The sequence below is a fragment of the Schistocerca nitens genome, chromosome 7 (assembly GCF_023898315.1).
Source record: "Schistocerca nitens isolate TAMUIC-IGC-003100 chromosome 7, iqSchNite1.1, whole genome shotgun sequence".
Taxonomy (NCBI): Eukaryota; Metazoa; Arthropoda; class Insecta; order Orthoptera; family Acrididae; genus Schistocerca; species Schistocerca nitens.
Genome location: NC_064620.1, coordinates 135,926,652 through 135,939,944, shown reverse-complemented (window position 1 = coordinate 135,939,944; position 13,293 = coordinate 135,926,652).

Sequence of the window (13,293 nt, the reverse complement as noted above, 5' to 3'; positions counted from 1 at the left end):
CTGCCTCTATATCTGACCATAACTGCGAAAGTGTCGCCGGTACAGGAAGTTGTCGCCAACTGATATCTCGATTATGTAACATAAATGTTAGATGGGATTCATGTCGGGTGATCCGGGTGATAACATTCCCTTGAATGGTCAAGAACCTACTTCCAATCAATTGCAAACATTTGTTGCCTGGTCACCTGTCGCATCGTCATCCATACGAATTCCATTGTTGCTTCGGAACAAGACATCGATGAGTGGCTGAAAATGGTCTTCAAGCAACCGAACATCCAGTGAACTGAGTCCATTCCACATAAACACAGCCCACACCATTATGGAGCCACCACCAGCTTGCACAGTGTCTTGTTGAGAGCTCGGACCCATTGCTTCGTGGGGTCTACGCCACATTCGAAGACTACCATCAGCTCTTACCAACTGAACCCAGGACTCATATGATCAGACCACGGTTTTCCTGTCCTCTAGGGACCAACCGATATGGTCACAAGTCCGAGCAGAGACGCTGCAGGCGATGTCGTGCTGTTACACTCCTGGCCATTAAAATAGCTACAACACGAAGATGACGTGCTACAAACGCGAAACTTAACCGACAGGAAGAAGATGCTGTGACATGCAAATGATTAGCGTATCACAGCATTCACACAAGGCTGGCGCCGGTGGCGACACCTACAACGTGCTGACATGATTAAAGTTTCCAACCGATTTCTCATACACAAACAGCAGTTGACCGGCGGTGCCTGGTGAAACGTTGCTGTGATGCCTCCTGCAAGGAGGAGAAATGCGTAGCAACACGTTTACGACTTTGATCGGATTGTAGCCTATCGCGATTGCGGTTTATCGTATCGCGACATTGCTGCTCGCGTTGGTCGAGATCCAATGACTGGTAGCAGAATATGGAATCAGTGGGTTCAGGAGGGTAATACGGAACGCTGTGCTGAATCCCAACGGCCTCGTATCACTAGCAGTCGAGATGACAGGCATCTTATCCAAATGGCTGTAACGGATCGTGCAGCCACGTCTCGATCCCTGAGTCGACAGATGGGGACGTTTGCAAGACAACAACCATCTGCACGAACAGTTCGACGTCGTTTGCAGCAGCACGTACTATCAGCTCGGAGACCATGGCTCCGGTTACCCTTGACGCTGCATCACAGACAGGAGCGCCTGCGATGGTGTACTCAACGACGAACCTGGATGCACGAATGGCAAAACGTCATTTTTTCGGATGAATCCAGGTTCTGTTTACAGCATCATGATGGTCGCATCCGTGTTTGGCGACATCGCGGTGAACGCACATTTGAAGCGTGTATTCGTCAGCGCTTTACTGGCTTATCACCCGGCGTGATGGTATGGGGTGCCATCGGTTACACGTCTCGGTCACCTCTTGTTCGCACTGACGGCACTTTGAACAGTGGACGTTACATTTCAGATGTGTTACGACCCGTGGCTCTACACTTCATTCGATCCCTGCGAAACCCTACATTTCAGCAGGATAATGCACGACCGCATGTTGCAGGTCCTGTACGGGCCTTTCTGGATAGAGAAAATGTTCGACTGCCGCCCTGGCCAGCACATTCTCCAGATCTCTCACCAGTTGAAAACGTCTGGTCAATGGTGGCCGAGCAACTGGCTCGTCACAATACGCCAGTCACTACTCTTGATGGACTGTGGTATCGTGTTGAAGCTTAATGGGCAGCTGTACCTGTACACGCCATCCAAGCTCTGTTTGACTCAATGCCCAGGAGTATCAAGGCCGTTTTACGGCCAGAAGTGGTTGTTCTGGGTTCTGATTTCTCAGGATCTATGTACCCAAATTGAGTGACAATGTAATCACATGTCAGTTCTAGTATAATATATTTGTCCAATGAATACCCGTTTATCATCTGCATTTCTTCTTGGTGTAGCAGTTTGCGAGTAGTGTACGTCGTGTAATTTCTCTTGACTTACCCACCGCTCTGTGTGTGAGTGGATTTTTGCCCTTGCCGCCAAGTGAGGCTTCTAGCGACGTCAATGGAGCTACGACCACAGGGATCGCTTCAACGATTCAGTGGTCATTTATCAGATTGGTGGTGCATTGCTTTTGGTGCCTCGTAACTACTGGATACATCTCTAATTGCTCGTGAATATACAACCAAATGACTATTCAAGTTCGTGTGTATTATCTATGAGTCTGCAGACGTACCATCATACTTACTGGAAAATATGGTCTATACATTGCCGAAGATAACACGGAAGATGAATGTGAGAGGTATCGCACGATCAGATTAACGGCTCATGCATCCAGGTTGCTGACAACAAGAGTATGCAGAAGAACTGAAAAGAAAACTGAGGGTCTGTTACATGACGATCAGTTTGGGTTTCGGAAAAGTAGTTCCACCAGACGGGCAGTTCTGACGTTGTGAGTGATGTGGAAGAAAGACTTACGAAAAACCAAGGCACGTTGTTAGGATCTGTTAAACTGAAAAAAGCGTTCGACACCGTAAAACGGTGGAATATGTACGAAATTCTGAGAAAAATAGCAATAAGCTATAAGTAACGTCGAGTTATGTACAATGTGTATAAGAACTAAGAGTAAAAAGTAAGATTGGAAGACTAAGAATGAAGTTCTCGATTGAAAAGGGTGAAAAACAGGAATGTACTTCTTCGCCCCTACTGTTCGATCTATATATCACAGAAACAATGATGGAAATGAAAGAGAGGTTCAAGAGTGGACTTAAAATTCTGAGTGAAGGGATATGAACAATAAGATTCGTTAACGACATTAGTATCCTCAGTGAAACTGAAAAAGAACTACAGGACGTGTTGAATAAAATGAAGAGTCTAATGAGTACATAATATGAACTGACAGTAAGCCAAAGAAATACGAAGCTAATGAGGAAAAGCAGAAATGAGATTAGCGATGAATTGGGACCCAAGAATTAGACAAGTTAAGGAATTCTGCTACCTTGGAAGCAAAATAACCCATGACGGGCGAATATAAGAAGGACATAAAAATCACATTAGCACAAGCAAAGACGGCATCCCTGGCCAACAGAAATCTGCTACTATCAAGCATCGGTCTTAATCTGAGGATGACATTTCTGAAACAATACGCTTGGAGCACAGAGCATTGTGTGGTAATGAATCGTGGACTGTTGGGAAACAGGAAAAGAAGAGAATCGACGCGTTTGAGATGTGATGCTGCAGAATGATGTCGAAAATTAGGCGTATTGATAAGGAATGAGGAGTTTCTATGCAGAATCAACGAAGAAAGGAACACAGGAAAACATGGAAAAGAAGAAGCCACAGAACGATAGGACATCTGTTAAGATGTCAGCGAATAGCTTTCATGGTACTAGAAGGAGCTCTAGAGCGTAAAAAAGTGTAGAGAATGACAGAGATTGAGGACATAAGGTGCAAGTGCTACTCTGAGTGAAGAGGTTGGCACAGGAGAGGAATTTGTGGCGAGCCGCATCGAACAGTTAGAAGACTAACGTTTAAAAAAACCGCTCGCTGTGCGGAATGTGTGGAAAGGTTACGGTGTAAATTTCCACCATCCCAAGCTGGTAACTCCTTTTAAATGACAAGCGAAGCATCAGAGTAACGAGCATTCCTTCTACTGCTATTGTGTGTTAGCAGTCGGCCGAAGATGAAACGTATTACGGCAGCCTTCAAAAATCCTTGTGGAATAGGAAGGGTTCTCGTATTACGTAGTCTTCGCTCGATTAGTCATTGTGACCAACGAACTAAAAGAAACGTCAAGATTGCATTCCTTCTTTCTGCGCAGTCAGCTGCACTTAAGGCCGTATCTGTAGCGAATCAACAGAAGAGCTCTTCAAAGAGGCATCTAGGACAAGGCTGGAGCCGTTATCCCGAGTAGAACTATTCATAACAGAGGGTGACCCCAATAACTACTACGTGTTCCGGTGGCTAATTGTTAAAGCACTCTAAACACTTTTCAGTTATTTTTATAGTCTTCGAATGCATACATGAACAGTAGCAAGACAAAGTACTTGGGAGCAGCATTCATCATTTCCTTCACCAGTACCGAAAAAAATGTCAAGCAAATTAGATTTCACGCTTGCAATGCCACGAAGCAATGAGACTAACACCCGTGCCTACGAAGTAGTAACGTCTATCAAAAGAGATGTATCTGACGGCAATAAACCAGGGATGGATTTAACTGGTATTTATTCAAAGAGAAATAAGACATTGGAGTTCCAAATCCAAAATATAATACTGATCAACAGAAAGTTCTGAACACAATTAAAGACGTTACCTATAATGTTCTCATATATGCTCTCGGAGCAGGAAAAGCACATATCAAACAATTGTAATGAGAAAATATGACGCTTTTAAGCAGTCACACAATACTTCCCACACCAAGCGATGTGGCGCAGTGGTTAGCACACTGGACTCGCATTCTGGAGGACGACGGTCCAAACTCGCATCCAGCCATCCTGATTTAGGTTTTCCGTGATTTTCCTAAATCGCATCAGGCAAATGCCGGGATGGTTTCTTTGAAAGGGCTCGGTCGACTGCCTTCCCTAATTCGATTAGACCAATGACCACGCTGTTTGTTCCCCTCCCCGAACCAACCAACCAATATTTTACACAATGACTAAAGGATTGGAAAATTACGCATGCTGCTTTCTTGTAGGTTTCACTGCCGTAGCTGTAAAGTGGTAATTTTTGTGTAGAATGCAGAAAATCAGTAATGCTCGCAAATCAGGAGGAGAAAACAAATAAGTCGCCAGACGCGAATGGAATTCCAATTCGGTTCTACAGAGAGTATTCTAACGCATTCACCCCTTACTTAGCTTGCGTTTATCGCGAATGTCTCGTTCGCCACAAAGTCGCAAGCGGGTGGGAAAAAACGTATATAAGAAGGATAAAAGAACGGACCAAAATAATTACTGACCAAGAATTATTGAACATATTCTGATTTCGAATATAATAAATTTGTTTGAGTCTGAGAAGCTGAAGTCAGAAATCAGCATGGTTTTAAAAAGCTTACCCTTTTCTCACATGATATACTGCGGACTAAGGATGAAGAGCTATAGGCAGAATCCTTATGTCTAGATTATCGAAAAACGGTGCCCCACTAAAAACTGTTAACAAAGGTACGAACATATGGAATAGGTTCCCAGATAAGCGAGTGCCCAGAAGAGTTCTTAAGTGATAGAAACTCAGTACGTTGTCCTCGACGGCGAGTGCCTCAGGGAAGTGTGATAGGGCCGCTATTATTTTTTATATAAATAAATGATATGTCAGACAAGGTGGGGAGCAATCTGCGGTTGTTTGCTGAAGATGCTGTGATGTACGGGAAGGTGAAGTGAGTGAAGTAGAGTGACTGTAGGAGGTTACAAGATGACTTAGACGAAATTTATAGTTGTGTGATGAATGGCAGCTAGCTTTAAATGTAGTAAAATGTAAGTAGGAAGAACAAGCCCATTCTGTTCGGATAACACACTTGACACAGCCACGTCGTTTAAATATCCGGGCGTAACGTTCAAACGATGTGATATGGAACGAGAGTGGGAGGATTGTGGTGTGGTAGAGATGGAGAATGATCGACTTCGGTTTATTGGAAGAATTTCGGGAAAGTGTAGATAATCTGTAAAGGAAACCGGATATAGGACGTTAGTGCGACCTTTTCTCGAGTACTGCTCGAGTGTTTGGGATTCGCACTAGGTCGGATTAAACAAAGACGTTCAAGCAATTGAGGCGGTCTGCTAGATTTGTTAACGGCAAGTTCGAACAACACGGAAGTGTTACGGAGGTGCTTCGGGACCTCAGCTTGGAATCCATGGACAGAAGTAAGGATGGTAAAATCTGACCGGTTAAAACTGATACCGGTATTTTAGTTCTGAATAACCGATAGTTTCCGGTATTTGTTTGCTGTCGATTGTAACAGGTCTGATGATTTTCTTGCTAATAACTGAGTAAAAAGAACTAAATGTCAATTAGTCATGTTCAGCAGTGCAAAATGTTTTTATTCTTAAATAAACTGTTTTTAAAGAACGAGCAGTTTTCATTCGTAAAACTTGCATTGCTTTGAAATATTATGTTATTATAGAAAATGTGAAAAACGATCAGTGCTATTTTAATAACAATGCCGATAGAACGAGAAAGAAACACATGGCATAAGAACTGGCATAGCACTGCTGAGACAATATTTTACCTGTTACCCTGCCGCGTGGCCTATTAGGTGGTATGCATGTACTCGTACATGCGATGTGCAAGATTTGCCCCTCTGGTACACGTGGTATTTCCTCACTGTCCTCGTGGAACATCAGTTGTATTACAGAATGGCACCATCTCCAGACTGAAAATATTTTACAAAGTGCAGTATCAGTGAAATACAATGCTCGATTTTCTTCAAAACCTTTAAAAGCGGGAGGAGCCACAACAAAATTGTAACACAATATAAGGAGAAAACTAGAAACTTAACAGTTCACTCATAGTTTACGATAAAAAATAGAAAGTAGATGATCCACTGCCAGTAGCGATATAACGTGCCCTTATCTGCTTGTAGCCCTTGAAAACGGACAAATTAACACGAAAAATACATTTCCTTAATCTCAGTTTGCACTCTTTAGCATTGACTATTCGTAGTGTCAAAATAGTTGTATGATTCCCGATTACAATATGTCTTTTGAGCAAGTTTAAAAATATAGAGCCACTAAGGGAATACTGTTGATATTTTGTAGTGGTCAACCTCTTATCGAAAACAGCAGCGAACGGTGGAGGGACCAAGTTTTCTTCTATTTCCCTATTTAATATTTTGATTCTATGTATCTTGAAACTGAGGGAGTCAACTTTTGTCAGTCTTTGTTCGATTCCTATGTTTGTTACAGGAAATACTAGAAATAAAAAACCGAAAGTCGATTATTTCAGAAAACGGTTATTTTGAGCGGCTTTAAGAGCCCGGTTAAACTGGCGTTGAAAAAAACCGATATAACCGAAAACCTGTTGTTTCAGCGATAATCGCTATCCCTATGGGGTAGGCGACGTTCTTTTCGAAGAACGCTACTGAGAAAACATAGGGAACTGGCATTTGAAACTGACTGCAGAGCAATCATACTGCCGCCTACGTACTATGCGCATAAGGACCAAGAAGATGAGATACGAGAGACTAAGGCTCACACGGAGGTATACAGATAGCCATGTTTCCCTCGCTCTATCTGAGAGTGGAAGAGGAAAGAAAATCACTAGCAGAGGTAAAAGTACCCTCCGCCACGAACCGTCCAGTGGCTTCAACTGTATGTATGTAGATATAGGTAAGAGTCTGCTCTGGTATCACGGCCTCGATTACGGTTCAGATAGAGATAATGCAACATCCGGAAAGGTGCACCATAGAGCCAGAACATTAAGTTGTCGTGTGATACGTTGAAAAGAAAGAGGAACAGAAGATGGTAGATGGGAAGGGGAGGGGGGGGGGGGGGTTCTGGCTGGCTTACCGGGAAAAATCACGTCATCAGCCTCAGCTAGAGAGAACGAATGTAATTAGTCTTCAGCGCGAAGTTCAAAGAAATCTGTACTCGAGGTCACAAAACATTAACATTTCTTTTTTAAAGAAACTCTTATATGTGTCTTGCACGAGATTTATAGTTCCGTGAATAGAGAGAACAAATTGTTCAGACTTTATTGGCCAAGTAGCTGTATGCTGCTGTGCAACTTCGTTATCAAAATTGTTGGACGTTTTCAAAACTGTAGTGGCTATCGAAATCTGTTGATTTTTGGGAATATGCAACCTTTTATTGTCAGTAGTGTAGTGATACGATATAACGTGCGTATTTCAGATTGAATTCTGAGTCATAAACTGACAAGTCCGCGCCAGATGTGAAGTTACTTTCATTTATTTAATCGTCAAGTACACACATTAAAAAAAGCACAGAAAATTGGAATAGAGATCAACATAAACATCATTTCTGCTCTTTTTATTGCTCATGAAAACCACACATTGCATGTTGTACCACCATACAGCGAGACCTTCAGAAATGGTGGTCCAGATTGCTGTACACACCGATACCTCTAATACTCAGCAATACGTCCTCTTGCAGTGATGCATGCTTGTATTCGTAGTGGCATACTATCCACAAGTTCATCAAGGCACTGTTAGTCCAGATTGTCCCACTCCTCAACGGCGATTCGGCGTAGATCCCTCAGAGTGGTTAGCGGGTCACGACGTCCAAAAACAGCTCGTTTAAATTTATCCCAGGCATGTTCGATGGGACTCATGTCTGGAGAACATGCTGGCCACTCTAGTCGAGCGATGTCGTTATCCTGAAGGAAGTCATTCACAAAATGTGCACGATGGGAGCGCGAATTGTCGACATGAAGACGAATGCCTCTCCAATATGCTGCCGATATCGTTGCACTATCGGTCGAAGGTCAGCATTCACGTATGGTACAGCCGTTACCGCGCCTTCCATGACCACCAGCGACGTACGTCGGCGCCACATAATGCCACCCCAAAGCAGCAGGGAACCTCCACCTTGCTGCACTCGCTGGACAGTGTGTCTAAGGCGTTCAGCCTGACCAGCTTGCCTCCAAACACGTCTCCGACGATTGTCTGGTTGAAGGCATATGCGACACTCATCGGTGAAGAGAACATGGTGCCAATCCTGATCGGTCCATTCGGCATGTTGTTGGGCGCATCTGTACCGCTCTGCATGGTATCGTGGTTGCAAAGATGGACGTCGCCATGGACGTCGGGAGTGAAGTCGTGCATCATGCATCCTATTGCGTCCTACCACGACGTCCTGTGGCTGTACGAAAAGAATTATTCAACATGGTGGCGTTGCTGTCAGCGTTCCCCCAATCCATAATCCATAGGTAGCGGTCATCCACTGCAGTAGTAGCACTTTGGCGGCCTGAGCCAGACATGTCATTGACAGTTCCTGTCTCTCTGTATCTCCTCTGTGTGCGAACATCGCTTTGGTTCACTCCGAGACGCCTGGACACTTCCCTTGTTGAGAGCCCTTCCTGGCACAGAGTAACAATGCGGACGCGATCGAACCGCGGTATTGACCGTCTGTTGAACTACAGACAACACTAACCGTGTACCTCCTTCCTGGTGGAATCTCTGGAACTGATCGGCTCTCAGACCCCCTCCGTCTAATAGGCGCTTCTCATGCGTGGTTGTTTACATCTTTGGGCGGGTTTAGTGACATCTATAAACAGTCAATACAATATCCACAGTCAACGTCTAGCTTCAGAAGTTCTGGGAACCGGGATGATGAAAAACTTTTTTTGATGTATGTATTAATTTGGGATTTAGATCGACCATGTTTTGTAAAAGTTGTCTCCGTTGGCAAGGTTACTGCATAATTCAATAGCGTATACTCCCTGCCTCCACGCAAACTTGCTTCTCTTCAGTGGTTCAGAAATTAATTTTGAAAAATGTCGTTGCAGGTTCTTGTTTTACTGAAACGAGAGACAAAAATCTGGCAGGAGATTAGCGGGGTGGACGACAGTGATTAATTTCTTCATCTGGTACTGTTAACGCAAAAATCCCCTACCGATCGACAAAGAATACATATTAGATAGGTGCTTCCAACACCTTACATTAATAAATATCTTTCCTCACCCGACATATGATCAAACTCTTCTCAAAACCAACCATCACTTCCACTTAAAATGTTATTCGCAATATTAAAAATTTTTCCGATGATCTATCATGTAACTGTACATAAGCAAGTATCACCAACTTGCGACCAAACTTAAACTTTTATTCGTATCATGGCTCAATAACTGAATGAAATACGCGCATCAAAGTAGAACAAAATATACAAATTCATTACTAGAAACAACATTTCTCAAGCTTCAACTACGAACGTAACATTCGAGGACAATACGCGAACACTTCTCCGAGGAGAGATGGCCTTCGACGCGTTGGATCTAGTAGTTAGCCCCTCGGAGCATCTCGACCTTGTGAGGTGTCACATATTCTCCCGGTAATCGCCAGTTACATGAAAAAGAAACAGGACACAGTGCTGTGCAGTTACAAAAGAAACATACGTCAGCTTTGAAAAAAAAAACAATAAATCTTGTTAAAAACATGATACATACATTTTGTCGGCTCAAGCAATAAATGAGTGTTGCAAATGAGTTTGTGATACTACAAGAGTCAGTACAAATTTAGGGCTGCAAAGGTAACACCTGCAAAAAAACCTGGTAAAGATGGCAGCGAAGCATTATATTACAGACCCATATCACTACTTAGTGTACTTTATAAACTACTAGAAGGAATGCTGCTAAACCATTAATTGACTCAGTAATTACACTGCATCAAGCTGGTTTTCGAAAGAATCGCAGTCGCTGTGATCAGGTATCGACACTAACGTCTTTCATAGAAGCAGGGTTCCAATGCACATTAAAGACTACAGTAGCATTTCTTGATCTCACAGTCGCATTTGACACCGTATGACACCATGGCCTGCTACTTAAATTTGCAGAAATCATGCCATGTAAAACGTTGGCTAATTTAACGGGTGCCGTGATCAGCAACGGACGATTTCAAGTATTCCTTGGAGACAGCAGGAGCAGATGGCGAAGCCTGAATGATGGACTACGGCAGGGCTCTGTGTTAGTACCAACCCTTTTTAATCTTTATACCAGCGATTTGCCCATGACTAGCACTAAAATGATATAATTAGCTGACGACGTAGCAATAACTAATCAAGCAAGAAAACTGGAAGACTCCGAAGCATCTTTAACCACAGATTCACCCATAATGGTCGACTATTTCAAGAATTGGAGACTGAAGCCAAATTTGTCTAAAACAGAGGTAAAAGCCACCACCTTAGTAACCATGAGGCAAATCGCAAATTAAATGTGGTCTCCGGAAATATCGTCCTGGAATATAACCAATATCTAAAATACTTGGATGTCATTTTAGACTGGGCTCTCACCTTTAAGAACCATTTAGAAAACGTTGCAAAAAAAAATAAAGAAAAAGTGAACACCAGAATTGATATTGTCAGAAAATTGGCTGGGTCGGGATGTGGTGCAAATGCAGGTATTGTTTGTACTGCTACATTGGCATTAGTTCACTCCACAGCAGAATAATGTGCTCAGTATGGAGAAATAGTGCACCTGCATGCATACTTTACTTCAAATTTCATCAAGCAATGAGGATTATCAGTGGCACTACTAAATCTAAAAGACTTCCATGGCTGTCTGTATTATGTAATATTGCTCCACCATCAATAAGACGAAAAGCAGCAGCAATGAGAGAACTCCACAAGCGTTTCACCCACCTGAACTCACTTCTACATAATCAGCTGCGGAATATACCTACCAGCAGATTCAAATCTAGAAAACCGCCCTGACCAACGCAAGATGCGCCTGTTTTATATGAGGGATGTCAAATCAAACATATTTCACCTGTCTAGTTCCCAAACTTATTTTATTTGACTACCAGTTTCGGCGATTTACTACGCCATCTTCAGGCCCCTGACAGAAGTGTTGGAAGATTCTATCTACATCTACGTCTACATCCAACTGACGGTGTGTGGCGGAGGGTACCTTGAGTACCTCTATCGGTTCTCCCTTCTATTCCAGTCTCATATTGTTCGTGGAAAGAAAGACTGTCGGTATGCCTCTGCGTGGGTTCTAATCTCTCTGATTTTATCCTCATGGTCTCTTCGCGAGATATACGTAGGAGGGAGCAATATACTGCTTGACTCCTCGGTGAAGGTATGTTCTCGAAACTTCAACAAAAGCCCGTACCGAGCTACTGAGCGTCTTTCTTGCAGTCTTCCACTGGAGTTTATCTCTCATCTCCGTAACGCTTTCGCGACTACTAAATGATCCTGTAACGAAGCGCGCTGCTCTCCGTTGGATCTTCTCTATCTCTTCTATCAACCCTATCTGGTACGGATCCCACACCGGTGAGCAGTATTCAAGCAGTGGGGGAACAAGTGTACTGCAACCTACTTCCTTTGTTTTCGAACTGCATTTCCTTAGGATTCTTCCAATGAATCTCTGTCTGGCATCTGCTTTAGCGACGATTAATTTTATATGGTCATTCCATTTTAAATCACTCCTAACGCCTACTCCCAGATAATTTATGGAATTAACTGCTTCCAGTTTCTGACCTGCTATATTGTAGCTAAATGATAAAGGATCTTTCTTTCTATGTATTCGCAGCACATTACACTTGTCTACATTGAGATTCAATTGCCATTCCCTGCACCATGCGTCAATTCGCTACTGCATTTCAGTACAATTTTCCATTATTACAACCTCTCGATATACCACAGCATCATCCACAAAAAGCCTCAGTGAACTTCCGATGTTATCCACAAGGTCATTTATGTACACTGTGAATAGCAACGGTCCTACGACACTCCCCTGCGGCACACCTGAAATCACTCTTACTTCGGAAGATTTCTCTCTATTGAGAATGACATGCTGCGTTCTGTTATCTAGGAACTCTTCAATCCAGTCACAGAATTGGTCTGATAGTCCATATGCTCTTACTTTGTTCATTAAACGACTGTGGGGAACTGTATCAAATGCCTTGCCAGAACCTCGGTTCTGGTCAAAACAGGGGCCTGCAATATTGGTACTAGTAGATTTCTGCTTGCTATACCGATCACTTCAACCATTATCTACCTACCAGATTTGTCGGCAGATAATGGTTGAAGTGATCGTTATAGCAAGGAGAAAACTACTAATACCAATATTCGAATGCTGGCCCCTGTTTTGACCAGAACCGAGGTGGAATCTTCCTACACGTCGATCAGGGGCCTGAAGATGGCGTAGTAAATAGCCGAAACTGGTAGCCAATCAAAATACGTTCGGAAACTAGACGGCTGATGTTTGATTTGACATCCTGTACCGAACAGCTGAGTCCCGCAACCATCTCTGGAAAGATGGACGTATAATCTTGTATATGATGTCTCTCAAGAATGGAAAGAAGTGTGGTAGAGGTTTCCTCTGACTAATTCTCATCTTATAACTGAACCTAAGAAACGTGTGAATGGATTTGGTCTTCCCAGAAAACTATGCGCACTCCTGGATCGATTCCGTACAGGGCGTGGAACATGTGGTGCCTGTTTTTATGAATGGTGGCTCAAAGATGCCCCAGCGTGTGACCGTGGTGGTCCTGTGAAAACTACGAAGCACCTCACTGAAGAGTGTACACTACGAAGATTTCCTGCTAGACTCTGCGAGCTGCATTTGGTGAGACAAAGAGCTGTAGGGTGGTTAAGAGATCTAAATACTCAGTTATAATATTCGCTATGGACTGTTTGTTTGCTTCTTTATATTAAGTATATTTTTGTGTATATGTAATGC